The 12,528-nt window shown below is 40.6% G+C and overlaps 1 pseudogene; it reads left to right on the top strand.

Moving 5' to 3' along the window:
- The first annotated feature begins 3,271 nt into the window (after positions 1-3,271).
- Positions 3,272-12,528, top strand: LOC113201470 (heat shock factor-binding protein 1 pseudogene; annotated as a pseudogene).

Genomic DNA, 12,528 nt, shown 5'->3' with positions numbered 1-12,528 from the left:
TGATAGACTCAGAGAAGTTAAGGAATTGCTCAATGTTATCACAAAAATCTATATTCCTTTCATTTAGTCATAAAATAGCTACAAAAAGTGGGGAATATGTCTGATAGCTATTGACACAACTGTTGAAATAATTTGGGATTGAGATGAGCCATGATCCTTGGCAATATTCATGCTAAGATGATTTGAAAGTGTGTGATTTATACAAATAATGACTGTACTGTGGACCTAATGTGGAAAATGAGGATTATTGCAGAAAGGCTAATGAGAAGACCAAAGCTCTGCTGCCCTGACTGTCCTGTGTTACAAGCAGGCACCAGGATGGTGCTGTCAAATATGAATGGTTACCAACACAACAGTGTGTTGGAAAACAGATACAGGATAATGTCACAAGAAATCCTGGGCAAGTCAGAAATTAGTATTTTATGAATCTAATAAAAGAAGTACATACAGATTTTACTATTAAATTAAAAAGAATGGTCCAATATCACATAGGAAACACAATAAATATGTGAATTTGAATGAGTGGATGAAGGAACATTCAAGTGAATTCAGTAAGAACTGCAAATTTGGGGTCCATTTCAAATGCATTCAGTGTTCATTTCATGGAACCAGGGAATATTTTTTTTTTCCAAAGAAAGTGCTACTTCTTTGAATGTTTATCACACCTGGCTAATTTTTGTGTCAAACTGAAATTCAAAGAGGAAAGCCAATGGCAGATGTCACTATCTGGTCTTGCTAATTTTTTAACTTGTTTATCTTAGGGACTTCCACACCTTGAAAACTTTGAATCCTTTCATTCATTCATCCAATAATTGAATCCTAAATATACATCAGGCACCATGCTAGGTGCTGGGAATACGACTGCAAATGTGATGGGCACCATTTTGGTTCTCATTGAGCCAGATAGTTTAGAACCAAACGTGGTAAATGCAAACAACAACAAAAAAACTCACATTGAGCCGGGCGTGATGGTGCACACTTGTAATCCCAGCAGCTCAGGAGGCTGAGGCAGGAGGACTGCAAATTCAAAACTGTCCTCAGCAATTTAGCGAGGCCTTAAGCAATTTAGCAATAACCTATCTCAAAATGAGAAAAAATTTTTTAAAAGGGGGCTGGGGATTTGTCTCAGTGGTAAAGCACCCCTGGGTTCAATTCCCAGTCCTAAAATAATAGTAATAATAAATAAATAAGTAAAACTTCAAATTGGATGGAAAATACTCTAAAGCCACTGGGATTCAGTTTACTGTTTCTAAACTTTGCAGAAACAAAAACAAGCTAGCATTTTTATCATGTTATGCTTCTCCACACTTCACATTCTATTAGAATAAAATATAATTAATGATAGTTATTATTTATATTGCTAGAAGCTCTTTGGTTCTTCAAGATGCTTGAATGAATTGTGATTTATTAACTTAGTGATGTTATCATAGTCTTATCTAGAACCATGAGAACTAATTAAGATGAACATGTAAACTTGTGTCTCAGTGGAAGGAAGCAGATACAATGGTATTTTGTATGTGTAATTTGGATAACACAAGATGTACTTAGAGCATAGACAGTAATGAGGATTTGGCCAGTGTTATTTATCTGGATGTCTTATTCATTTGCTTTGGCTTTATCCTGATCAAATACTTTCTTCAATTTGCATTTTCTGAATGAATAAAGGTGAAGTAGAAACTTGCTAATTAATTCATTGAGAAGATCAACAGAGAGAGTCAGAAAGGGTAAATCAACCCCAGCAAAGATGGCTATGTCCCTTTTTCAAACAAGTTTACTTGGTCTTCACTTGTGTTTCTGCTGTTAGCAGATGTTAGCATCCCTCCCTTCAAATGACTTACAAAAATGGTCTGATCTTTCCAAGCACAGACACCCTCCCCTATAATTCAGCTCAGGAGGCTGGGGCAACAGGATAGCAAGTTCAAAGCCAGCTTCAGCAACACAGTAAGGTCTTAAGCAACTTAAGGAGTTGTCTCAAAAAAAAAAAAAAAAAAAAAAGGCCGGGGATGTGGCTCAGTTGTTAAGCACCCCTGGGTTCAAAAAGATCAGATTTAAGAGGTGGGAACATGAGTTGAAGGGAATAATTCTATAAAATGAGCCCACTGTGCTGACCCCCACATGCTTTCTTTTACAAGAAGCAATTTACCTGCAGCCCTACCTGGCTTAAGAGGACAAGATAATGCCACTCCCTCCACCACACTCCCTCCACCGGGTTCCACACGACAATTCTCCCGGAACCCGCAATACTCTCTGCAAACTACCTGTTACCTGTAGAAGAAATGGAGGCCCCAAATAATGTTGATAAGAGGAACCCAAGTTAGCTTGAAGGAGGAAACTTTTGTGACCTTTTTAACAGACCAGATCCCAGAACTCAGGGAGAAAAGGAAAATTCCTCCTGACCATAAAATTTATGTTTAAGAATCCAATTAGAACAAGTTAGCATGTGCCAAAGTAATCTAAAATTGTCTTAGCAGTGGGGACTCGAAAGTCTAATGTTATCCTGCTGTCAGTCAAGTCAAGGGGTGCTACTGTGTGGAATTTTCTGGATCCCAAATAAAACTGGGGTATAGGAGAGTGCTGCAGTCTGGCTGGGCACAAAATAACCAAGCCGCCACAAAGCCTTGTAGGTTCAAACAGCAACTCTTTATTCCCAAACTCTCAATGGCACTCTACACACACTTCCCGGGACCACACTCCCTCCACCACACTCCCTCCACCGGGTTCCACACGCCAATTCTCCCGGAACCCCGCAATACTCCAAAGTAGCCGGCACCCTGAGGCAGCAGGGTCCGCCCTAATCCTGGAGCCGCCCTATTCCCAGCAGGATCCACCCTAATCCTGGAGCCACCCTATTCCCAGCAGGATCCACCCTAATCCTGGAGCCACCCTATTCCTGGAGCAGGGTCACCTTTCAACCATTCCCTCTAGCAAAATGCCAGGCTTCATTCAGACTAAACTGTGGCTCTCAACAAGAGAGGCACATTGTCCCTCTCCTCTTCGAGTGGACCCACTCTCTCCTTTGAGAGTGTTCCCTTTACCCCTTTCCCATCCCTTCTAATAAACTGTTAATCTGAGCGACCTGTCTGAAATCTTTCTGATTGACCAAAAGAATTGGGGCTTAAAGTGGGGAGGTCTTCATATTGCTTCAGTTTCCTGGAAGGCCCAGCCCTGTAACACTTATCACTCATTCTTTCTTGAAAGAGCCTTTGTTGGTGGACAAATGGAAGTGTGGGTGATGGTCTGAGACATTGTAGCCAAACTGGGAACTGAGGACATGGACGAGACTGATCTCAAGATGGTGCATGACTTCACCATGGTGGTGCAGACACTCCTGCAGCAGATGCAAGATAAATTTCAGGCCACATACAAGCACATATTTGGAAGAATTAATGGTACGAGTAGTCACCTTGATGATCTGTGGAAAAATATCAGACCTCCTGACACTGGGCTGGGGTAGAAGAACTGGAAGGTGAAAACATGATACCTGCTACACAAAAGAGTTGTAGGTTGCTAATTACACTGGAACACCTTTTTCTAAGCCAAGAGAAGACAGAATGACATTTTTGCAACTAACTACTATGTGTAAACAAGTTTTTATGGTATAGTGCATTCTTACCACATACTATGCAATTAGTTTTTAGAGTGATCTCTCTCTCCTGACCTCCAGGTTTGGAACTTGGTCAGTTGTGCTCTTTGTTATTAAACACAAAAATTTTGGTGGTTCCTGTGAAGGAAAAAAAAAATGAAGAAGAAAGAATGAGACTATGTGCTCTTTTGCTGGTGCACGGCCTGCCCTTCCCTCTGTGATTATCATACTTACAGAAGCCATGCAGTATTTGTTCCATCCTGTATCTTCCTTATCTCCCTCACTAGACCTTGCAGGTATTCCCCAAGGGCCAGTCCTTGTGCAGCTGCTCTAGCTTCATCTCACCTCTGAGGCACTAATTTTTTTCTGGCCCAGAGTTTCCCCCCATGGACCCTGATCTGAATTTCCAATACTAGCTGGGTATTTCATTGCCACCCCAAGTTCCACGTGTCCAATATGGAATAGTTCACAAGCTGTTAATGATCCACTTCCTCCTGGCTATGAGTCACAGGGGCTTCTCCCAGGCTCTTCCACTCCATATCTAATCAGTCTCTTTGTCCTATTGATTTTCCCAGTTCTCACTGAAATGGCTTATTTACTCACTTCCAAATACACCTCGAACTTTTCCACTGCAAATATTATTGTATGCAGTTTGCTCAACCAAGACTACTTTCCTACTTGCTTATTCAAATGCTCCAAGAAGGGGCACGAGCTCCACCTATGGCTTGCCAACTTCTCTCCCAAGCAATCTACTTTTCTTCATTGTCCCAGCAAAAGTAGATGTCCTTTATGGAAAGGACCAAATACTCTCTTATGGTAAGAAATTCTTTGTTGTTCTTGAAACCCTTTATTGTTATTCAATCACTCTCATTTACATGGCTATTTATATTTCCAGTTAGCTTACAGATTCCTTGAAGACAGAAGTCATGTCTTAAAATGCCATTGTACTGTGCACAGGGCCTCTATAGACCAGATGTTTCAGCACACTGGTTGGTTGTTAGCTTTGCACTGCATCTAACTAGTGACAAGGAGTGATCCAATTTATAGGGTGTGGAAATGGGCCCCACTTCCTGTTAGGAGGAGCTACAAAGTCACATTGCAAAGAAAATGGAAACACTCAATCTGCCCCAGAATTAGACAGTCCTGGTTTGAAACTGGACAAATTCTTTAACCATTCTGAGCCACTTTTTCCTCAGTTGGAAAAGACGTATTGTGCAAGTTGAATAAAATAACACATAAGGCCTGGGACATGATAGGTACTCAAAAAATATCCTCACAACTCTCCCTCCAAGTAATTGCTCTTAACATTAAAGAAATTAATTAATTTTATTTAAATAAAATTTGGGGAAACAAAATGCTAAAACCAAGCACATATTTCCAGAAAAAGAAAAAGACAGAAGAGATGAGTCTGAATACATTAACTAGAAAGTAGCCTGATGTTAGTGAATGAAGAAGAGGAAGAGGAAGAGGAAGAAGAGGAGGAGGAGGGAGGAGGGGGGGAGGAGAAGAAAAAGCCCATGTGCTGACCCAATGAGATCAAGAAAAGGTAGGACAGAAAGTTTGTGGGTCAGACCATGGGGAGTTTATCACTTTCCTTTTTTCATATTCCAGAGCTGGTTGGAGCGAGAGAGAACTTGGGAGATATAGAAAAAGAGACTGAGTCTCAAAAGAGAAGTGCCCATGAGCAGCTGGAATTCAGGAAACGCTAAGGAACTTATAAAATGCAAAATAAACATTTCTGAGCAACCCAGAACTTATCCTCAGCCTGTGCCCTTGGCTGGCACCCTTGACCCATGCCTTTGCGTGCAAAAAGTAACCGGAGGGCAAGTAATAGCAAGCACAGGGAAAACTGGCACAAAATTAAGTAACTACCCTCTGACTCCACCTCTGGTCTAGCCCCTTGCTCCTGTCTCTATATAAATATCAACGCCCCAAACCAATGGCTTGCGGTCTCTCTCTCTGAAGATGGTCCATTCTCCCTTGAATATGTGTTGCTTGCTTTACCATCAAAATGTCTCTCCCTTGTGACAACCTGCAATCTCTCTTGAATGTACATCTGCTTTCTTTGATAAATTTGTCTTTATCTCTGACTGGCACACGCTGAAATTCTTTTCTATCACATATGATAAGGACCTCACTTGTCTCGAATCAAGGTCCCCTTCTACTAGAACTGCTCTGGTGACAGGAGGACTAGATGAGTAAATTTTCTTCCTCTCTCGTTCTCCACACATTTATTCCTGTTCTAGACATATCCTCAGAAGGGTTTTAGATGGCCCAGAGAGCACTTTAAACGGCACAGCAGCACCCAGCTAGGACACTATTGATGTCAGGGATGAAGTATTGGGTTACATGTGGGTTCTGCCAGTGGTTGCTGGCTTTGTTCATGATAAATGCTTCATAAACACTAAGTGAATGGATCTATTAGAGAAGAACAACAGTGGTGATCAATAAAGGTGACACATAACTGGCATTCACTCATTCTGCAAAGATTTATTACCTTTCTATTCTGTGGGCCTTCGGGAGTGGTAAATGGGTCAGAAGATTCCTGTCATCAAATAGTTTATTCTCTATGTGTTCAAGGGAGGGATTTTGTATTTTCAAGTAACATTTATTAAATGCTATGCTTCAATTACTGTGCTAAGCACTTTTCAAGCTTAAATCCTATTGAACCTTCACCAAGGTCTTATGAAGAAGGGAAATAAATGCACTAACTCAAGTTCTGAGTTGTTGTGTAACTTACTCAAGGGCACCCCGCTAGCAAGAGATAGAGCTGAGCCTTAAACCCAGATCCGATGCCAAAACTTGGGTTCTTGATGACTATGGCTAGATTTATGGGGGGTGGAGCTTTGTGGGAAAATTGGGATACTTATTTTTCATTTTCTTATTTTTTTAGTTTTACTATTTTTTTTTTAATTTTCTTATGAAAGTTTGAAATAGAAAAAATTGGAAGAATTCCACCATGAATATCTCTATGTTTTTACCTAGATTCTAGGTCAATATTTTAGTAAATTTGATTTATTACACAGCTATCCATCTCTCTCTACCCATTAATCATCTTATACTTTTGATGCCTTTCAAAACAAGTTACAGACACCAATAGAAGTTGAGATTGGAATTTGACCTTGAAGGATGTTGTCAGATCTCTACAGGCAGAAGAGAGGGAAAGGAGAGGCCATGCGGACATGGGAAAGAATGTGGGTAAAACCTAGGCACTGTGATTTCATGAAATAAGAAGGCTGTGAACAAAGGGTGATGGTTAGTGTCCAGGAGCATGGTAATAAGGAAGGCTGGATGAAAGAAGCCAACCAGAAAATTATTTTTATTTCAGTGAAGTAAATATGGGAAATAGGAACCACCAGAGTTTCTGGTAGAAAGAATGCTGGGCACAAACAGTGTCAGGAAGGTTAGTTGTGGAGACGGGCAGGGAGAAACTAAAGTAATGGAACCGTGGCTGTTCTAGTGCGCCATGCATGAGGGAATCTGAGACTGCAGAGCCATATCAATAGACGGGGAGATAAAACTGTTAAGAAAATGTAATATAAGAAGCGTAGTGATGTTTAAATTAAAGAATAATATTTTCTAACAAATAGTAATTCAAAATAAGACAATCTAAATTTCATTTTCCAAAAAAAAAATGTTCTTTCACCTGTGATTTTTCAGAGAACACCTCACTTTGATAGGAGCTTTATGAACCAGTAGTGGACCTCTGTTATGGTTTGGATGCGAGGTTCCCCTCAAAAGCTCTTGTCTGAGACAATGCAAGAAGGTTTAGAGGAGAAATGATTGGGCTATGAGACCCTTAATCCAATCAGTGAATTAATCCATGATGGGATTAACTGAGGGGTGACTGGCTTTAGGTAGGTCTGGCTGGAGGAGGAGGGTCACTGAGGGTGTGGCTTTGGGGGGTGTTTGTATCTGGTGAGTGGTGTCTCTGCTTTCTGATCATTATGCGAGCCGATTCCCTCTTCTACACTCTTCTGCCATGATGTTCAGTCTCACCTTGAACCAGGGGGAATGGAGCCAGCTATCTATAGCCTCAGACCTCAAATAAACATTTCCTCCTCTAAAGTTGTTCTTATCAGCACAAAAGCTGACTAAAACAACATCCATGTCCTTCCAGTGGTGGTCCAGGTCAAGCTTCAGCCACTTTCCCTTTGTCATCTCTGGGTTTATCCCTGAAGCACTCAGAGAAGGCACTATGTCCTCCTCCAGTTTTGCGCTCACCCCATAGGGACATTTAGCAGTGTCAGAGGACAATTTTGATTGTCTTGATGATGGGGTTACTATTGGAATTTAATAGGTAGAGAGAGACCAGGGATGCTGTGGATTGTTCTACCATGTACAGGGCAGCCTCACAGTAAAGGAATCACCAAGTCCAAAGTATCAGTAGTTCAGAGATTGACAGTAACCTAGTTGGTACAGAGGTTGGGATAAGTTGCTGCTCAATCAATGTTTTTGGAATGATAATAATGGCCTCATTTTGTAGATGAGAAATCTGAGGGTGAGACCTTAAGAAATTTCCTAGGCTCATACTGCTCAAAAGTGGTAGAAAGATTTTTATTTTGGTCCTCTGATTGTAAAGTCAACATCTTTCAGTCATACCATGATTCCAGGAAGAAGAAAAATGGATTGAAATGATTCCATGACTTCAAGTCATCACAGATGGAGAATTTTAGCATCAGAGATCAAGACAGTGAGGTTGGAAAGGAGAATCTTGAGTTACTGAGGAGCTAAGAGAACAAGGCTGTGATAACTTCAGTTCCTGACATTTTAAAATTTGAAGTGATGTTGTGGGGGGTGGGGGGGAATGCAAGTGGAAACATCCACTGGGTGTCTGGTGACAAGAAGTGGAGTTCAGAGGGAGGTCAGAACTGGAAATGCAGTGTTGCTGACAGCAGTCATGAGAAGGGGAATTGAGATATGTATCCAGAAAGGAGAGCAGAGGCTGCAGATGTGGCTCAGTGGAAGAGCACTTGCCTGACATGTATGAGGCTCTGGGTTTGATCCCAGCACCACCAAAAATAAATCAACAAATAATAAATAGAATCAACAAATAGGCGCTGACTTCTAAGAAAATGCTGATAAGTGAAGTAGTAAAAAAGGAAGTCAAAGAAAACAGTCAAGAGAGTGGATTTGAAAGGTGTCCAGAGGCCAAGATGTAAAGAAGTCAGATGAACAGTAGTCTAAGAGGACAGTTATTCAGAAATCTATGTTTCTTGATATACAGATAAGAGTTTCACTATGTCTATGTATTGCCCTAGTTTGTGTAGCTGACAGAATAAAATACTTACGCCTTACTTAGGCTGCTTGTAGTTATTCTTAAAATCCTTATTAGTCTTAAAAATGAAATTTCTAATTCCATTTAGGCAAAAGCCTTAAGCTTCCATCCCAACCTCCAACCTTTTGGTAGCTTTCATTCTGATGTAAACACTCCAAATTCTCCTTATCTGGAGCCAATGTTCTTTTTATTTATTTATTTTTCTTTCTCTCTTTTTCTGCTGACCAAATAACAAGAGCAAACAATTCCTTCCATAATGGATGTACCCTAAGGTGAATGCTTCTCAGAACCTCATCTGAAAATTAATTGCACCGGTGGTACAATAGGATTTTAGTTAAGATACTTGTTATTTATTGCCTGCAAATGGTAGGGATTTGACCAAATATGCTATGCCTCCAGGCTAGAATAATACAGGTAGCACTCAATTCTAGGGAGAAAAGGGAAGGGAGGGATATGGAGGGCAGCTATTAATGGTAGCTGAGGTGCCGGATCAGCTGATCACATCAGAAAAAGGTTATTTAATTAATAATGATGTGGGTCTGGGGTTGTGGCTCACTGGGTTCAAATATCAGCACCACATAAAAATTAAAAAAAAAAAAACGAATTGTGTCCACCTAAAACTAAAAAATAAATATTAAAAAAATAATGATGTGACTATAGTACCATGTCCCCTGCTAAAGAAAAAAATTATTCAGTGACACTTATTAGACCATGATAAGGATGACAATTCAGGACCATTGACAAGCAGAGGGAGCTGCAGTAAAAGAGAATGGGTTCTACTCCAAATACAGCATGGAAATTGACAGCTAAGGGAAAGGATGAAGAAGGGCTGGAGGAAATATCATGCATAAAGGAGATTGTGTTGCATTACAATTCTTTTTTTTTTTTTAAAGAGAGAGAGAGAGAGAGAGAGGGAATTTTAATATTTATTTTTTAGTTATCGGCGGACACAACATCTTTGTTTTGTATGTGGTGCTGGGGATCGAACCCTGGCCTCATGCATGCCAGGCCAACGCGCTACCGCTTGAGCCACATCCCCAGCCCCGCATTACAATTCTTGTAACGCAAAAATAAATAAATAAAGTAAAAGAGATTGTGGTAAAAGTGACCTGACAGGATTCTTGCTGAAGGTAGGTCAGAGTAATCAGAAATCACATGGGGGATGACAGAGGATAAGGAACCTGGTCAGATCTCCAGGGTCATCAAATATGGCACAAGGGGGTCTTGCTAACCTGACTTACCAATACATTTTGATAACACTAGATTTTTGTAGGGAAGTACACAGAAGACCTAGAGAGGTTAAGAACTAAAGCTGGACCAAACAAATAATCTTTATCACCCTCAACTTTTTTTTTTAAATTTAGAAAGACCATTAAGTAATAGAATGGTTTAATAACTATAACATATTTACTATGTTCAGGGCATTGCATTAAGTACATTTTATGGATTATCTCATGTGAACTCTCACAAGGGCTCAATGGTTCAGATTTAATTATTATTCCACTGTTGGCCTTTGAACAGATCACTAGGTCTTGGAAAATCTCCTTATCTGTACTCACCTCCTTACCAAAATCCTGGCCTGTAAGCATCAGTGGCCAGAAATGGTTTATGGGCTGCCCAGTACAGTAGATGCCAGCCACACATTGGTATGAAGCACTTTGAAATGTGGCTAGTGCAGCCAAATAGCATTAAAAACAAGCAAATAAAATATATATATACACACACACACACACACACACACAAACTGAATTTAAAGCTTGGTGCAGTGGCACCTGCTTATAATCCTAACTGTTGGGAGGCTGAGGCAGGAGGTTCACAAGTTCAAAGCCAGCCTCAGCAACTTAGGGAGGCCCTGAGCAACTTAGGGAGGCCCTGAGCTACTTAGTGAGAACCTGTCTCAAAATTAAAAAATTAAAAAGGGCTGAGGATGTGGCTTAGTGGTGAAGCCCTTGGGTTCAGTCTCCCGTATCAACCAACCAACCAATAAACAAATAACCCCCCCCCCAAAAAAAATCCCACCCAATTACAATTTAATTATTCAATTAAAATGTAAAAGTAAAGAGCCACATTTCAGAGCTCTGTTGGACTGTGCAAATATTTTCATCACAGAAAGCTCTATTGGACAGTGCAATTTAGAACAGATACTGCAACTCTCTTCCTGCCTGGTTGGATTCTAGGGTTCTACTTTTACTTTTCTCCCAGAGTGTGAGCTTAAGGGCTTTCTTCTGTCCTTTCCAGTTCCTCCACTCCTCCAACCTAAGAGAAAGGCCATTCCTTTTCTCTGCCCATATCCACAGCAGCAGCTATTTTGACAGCTGTTATGTGGGGGACCCCACAGGAAGTGAACTTTCTATATCAGGCTCTGCCTATCTCCTTTACACTATTCTGTTCTTCTCTATCTTCCTCCTCCTCCTTCACCTCCTCCTCCCCATCATCATCATCACCCACCCCCACACACAATTATCAAACTCTTAAAGGATGAGACTCTGTCAGAGACAGAGTTAGGCAAAACAAATCTGAACACTCTCAGAGTAAAATAACAACCACACAGCACTTAATGGAAGAAGCAAAATATTTGCTTTGGGCTTTGTTTGATGCCCTGCAAATGGTGACTGAGAAGGAAACCAGTGAGTTTTCCTTCTATCCTTAAAATAAAACAAAACCGGTGTCCTACATTATTTAACTGAGAGAAGTATTTTATGAAATGCAAAGGTATTCGAGGCTTTAACCCAAAGACCTTGACAACTGAGAGTTCAGGGCTCAAGTCTGCCCTGTTTTAGAGTTTCATTTTCAATGCTAATGAATTCTTTCACTAGCTGTATTCCTTCCTTCTTATGTGTATTTTAAACATATGTTCACTAGCCCTCGCTTAGATTTAGCTTAGAGGTTTTTGCAAATGAAAAATAGGACTTAAATTCAGATTTATAATTAAAGGGCAAGAAAGAGAGGGGAGGGGAAAAGGTAAAATGACCAGAAGGAAAAATGAGAAAGAACTTCACTAATCTGAAAACATCCCAAGTGGGGCTGGAGATGTGGCTCAGTGGCAGAGTGCTTGCTTAGCATGAACCAAGACCTGAGCTCAATCTCCAGTGCAGCAACAACAAACAAAAAACCCTAAGTGGCAAACAGTGCTAGTATCAGTGACTTTCTATTTCCCTTCTTCGAGAAAAGTCAAATTTATTTAGAAACTTCGATGTACATCTGAGCCTCTAAGGAATCTTGTTAAAATGCAGATTCTGATTTAGAAGATTTGTGGTGGGGCCTGATAGCCTGCATTTTTAACAAGCTCTCAGGTGTTGTTGGTCAGTGGATCACTATGAGTAGCGGGAATGCTGACCCCAATAAGTTGGAATCAGAACTTATCAGTTCAGAGGGTTTGCTTCTGATAAGAAGAGCATTTTACGGAAAGGTTAGCCTAAAACCTGCCTATGTGGAGTACCTCCTAGAACGACTACTTTAGGTTTTAAGTCTAATTTACTGGGGGCATGTTATGTACTGGGCCTCTGCATCTCACTCTCAGCAACCAAGTGAAGTTGGAGCTATTATTTTCCTTCATTGTGCAGATGAATGTACAGATGAACAAACTGAGGCTCAGATAAATGGACCGCCCGAAGTTATGGGCTTGTTCGCAGAGTTGAATGTAGGTCCGTTCGACGCTGTTAACTAA

The sequence above is a fragment of the Urocitellus parryii genome, chromosome 5 (assembly GCF_045843805.1).
Source record: "Urocitellus parryii isolate mUroPar1 chromosome 5, mUroPar1.hap1, whole genome shotgun sequence".
Lineage (NCBI taxonomy): Eukaryota > Metazoa > Chordata > Mammalia > Rodentia > Sciuridae > Urocitellus > Urocitellus parryii.
Note: the sequence above shows the minus strand (reverse complement) of the source record. Positions and strands in the feature narration are given on the sequence as shown.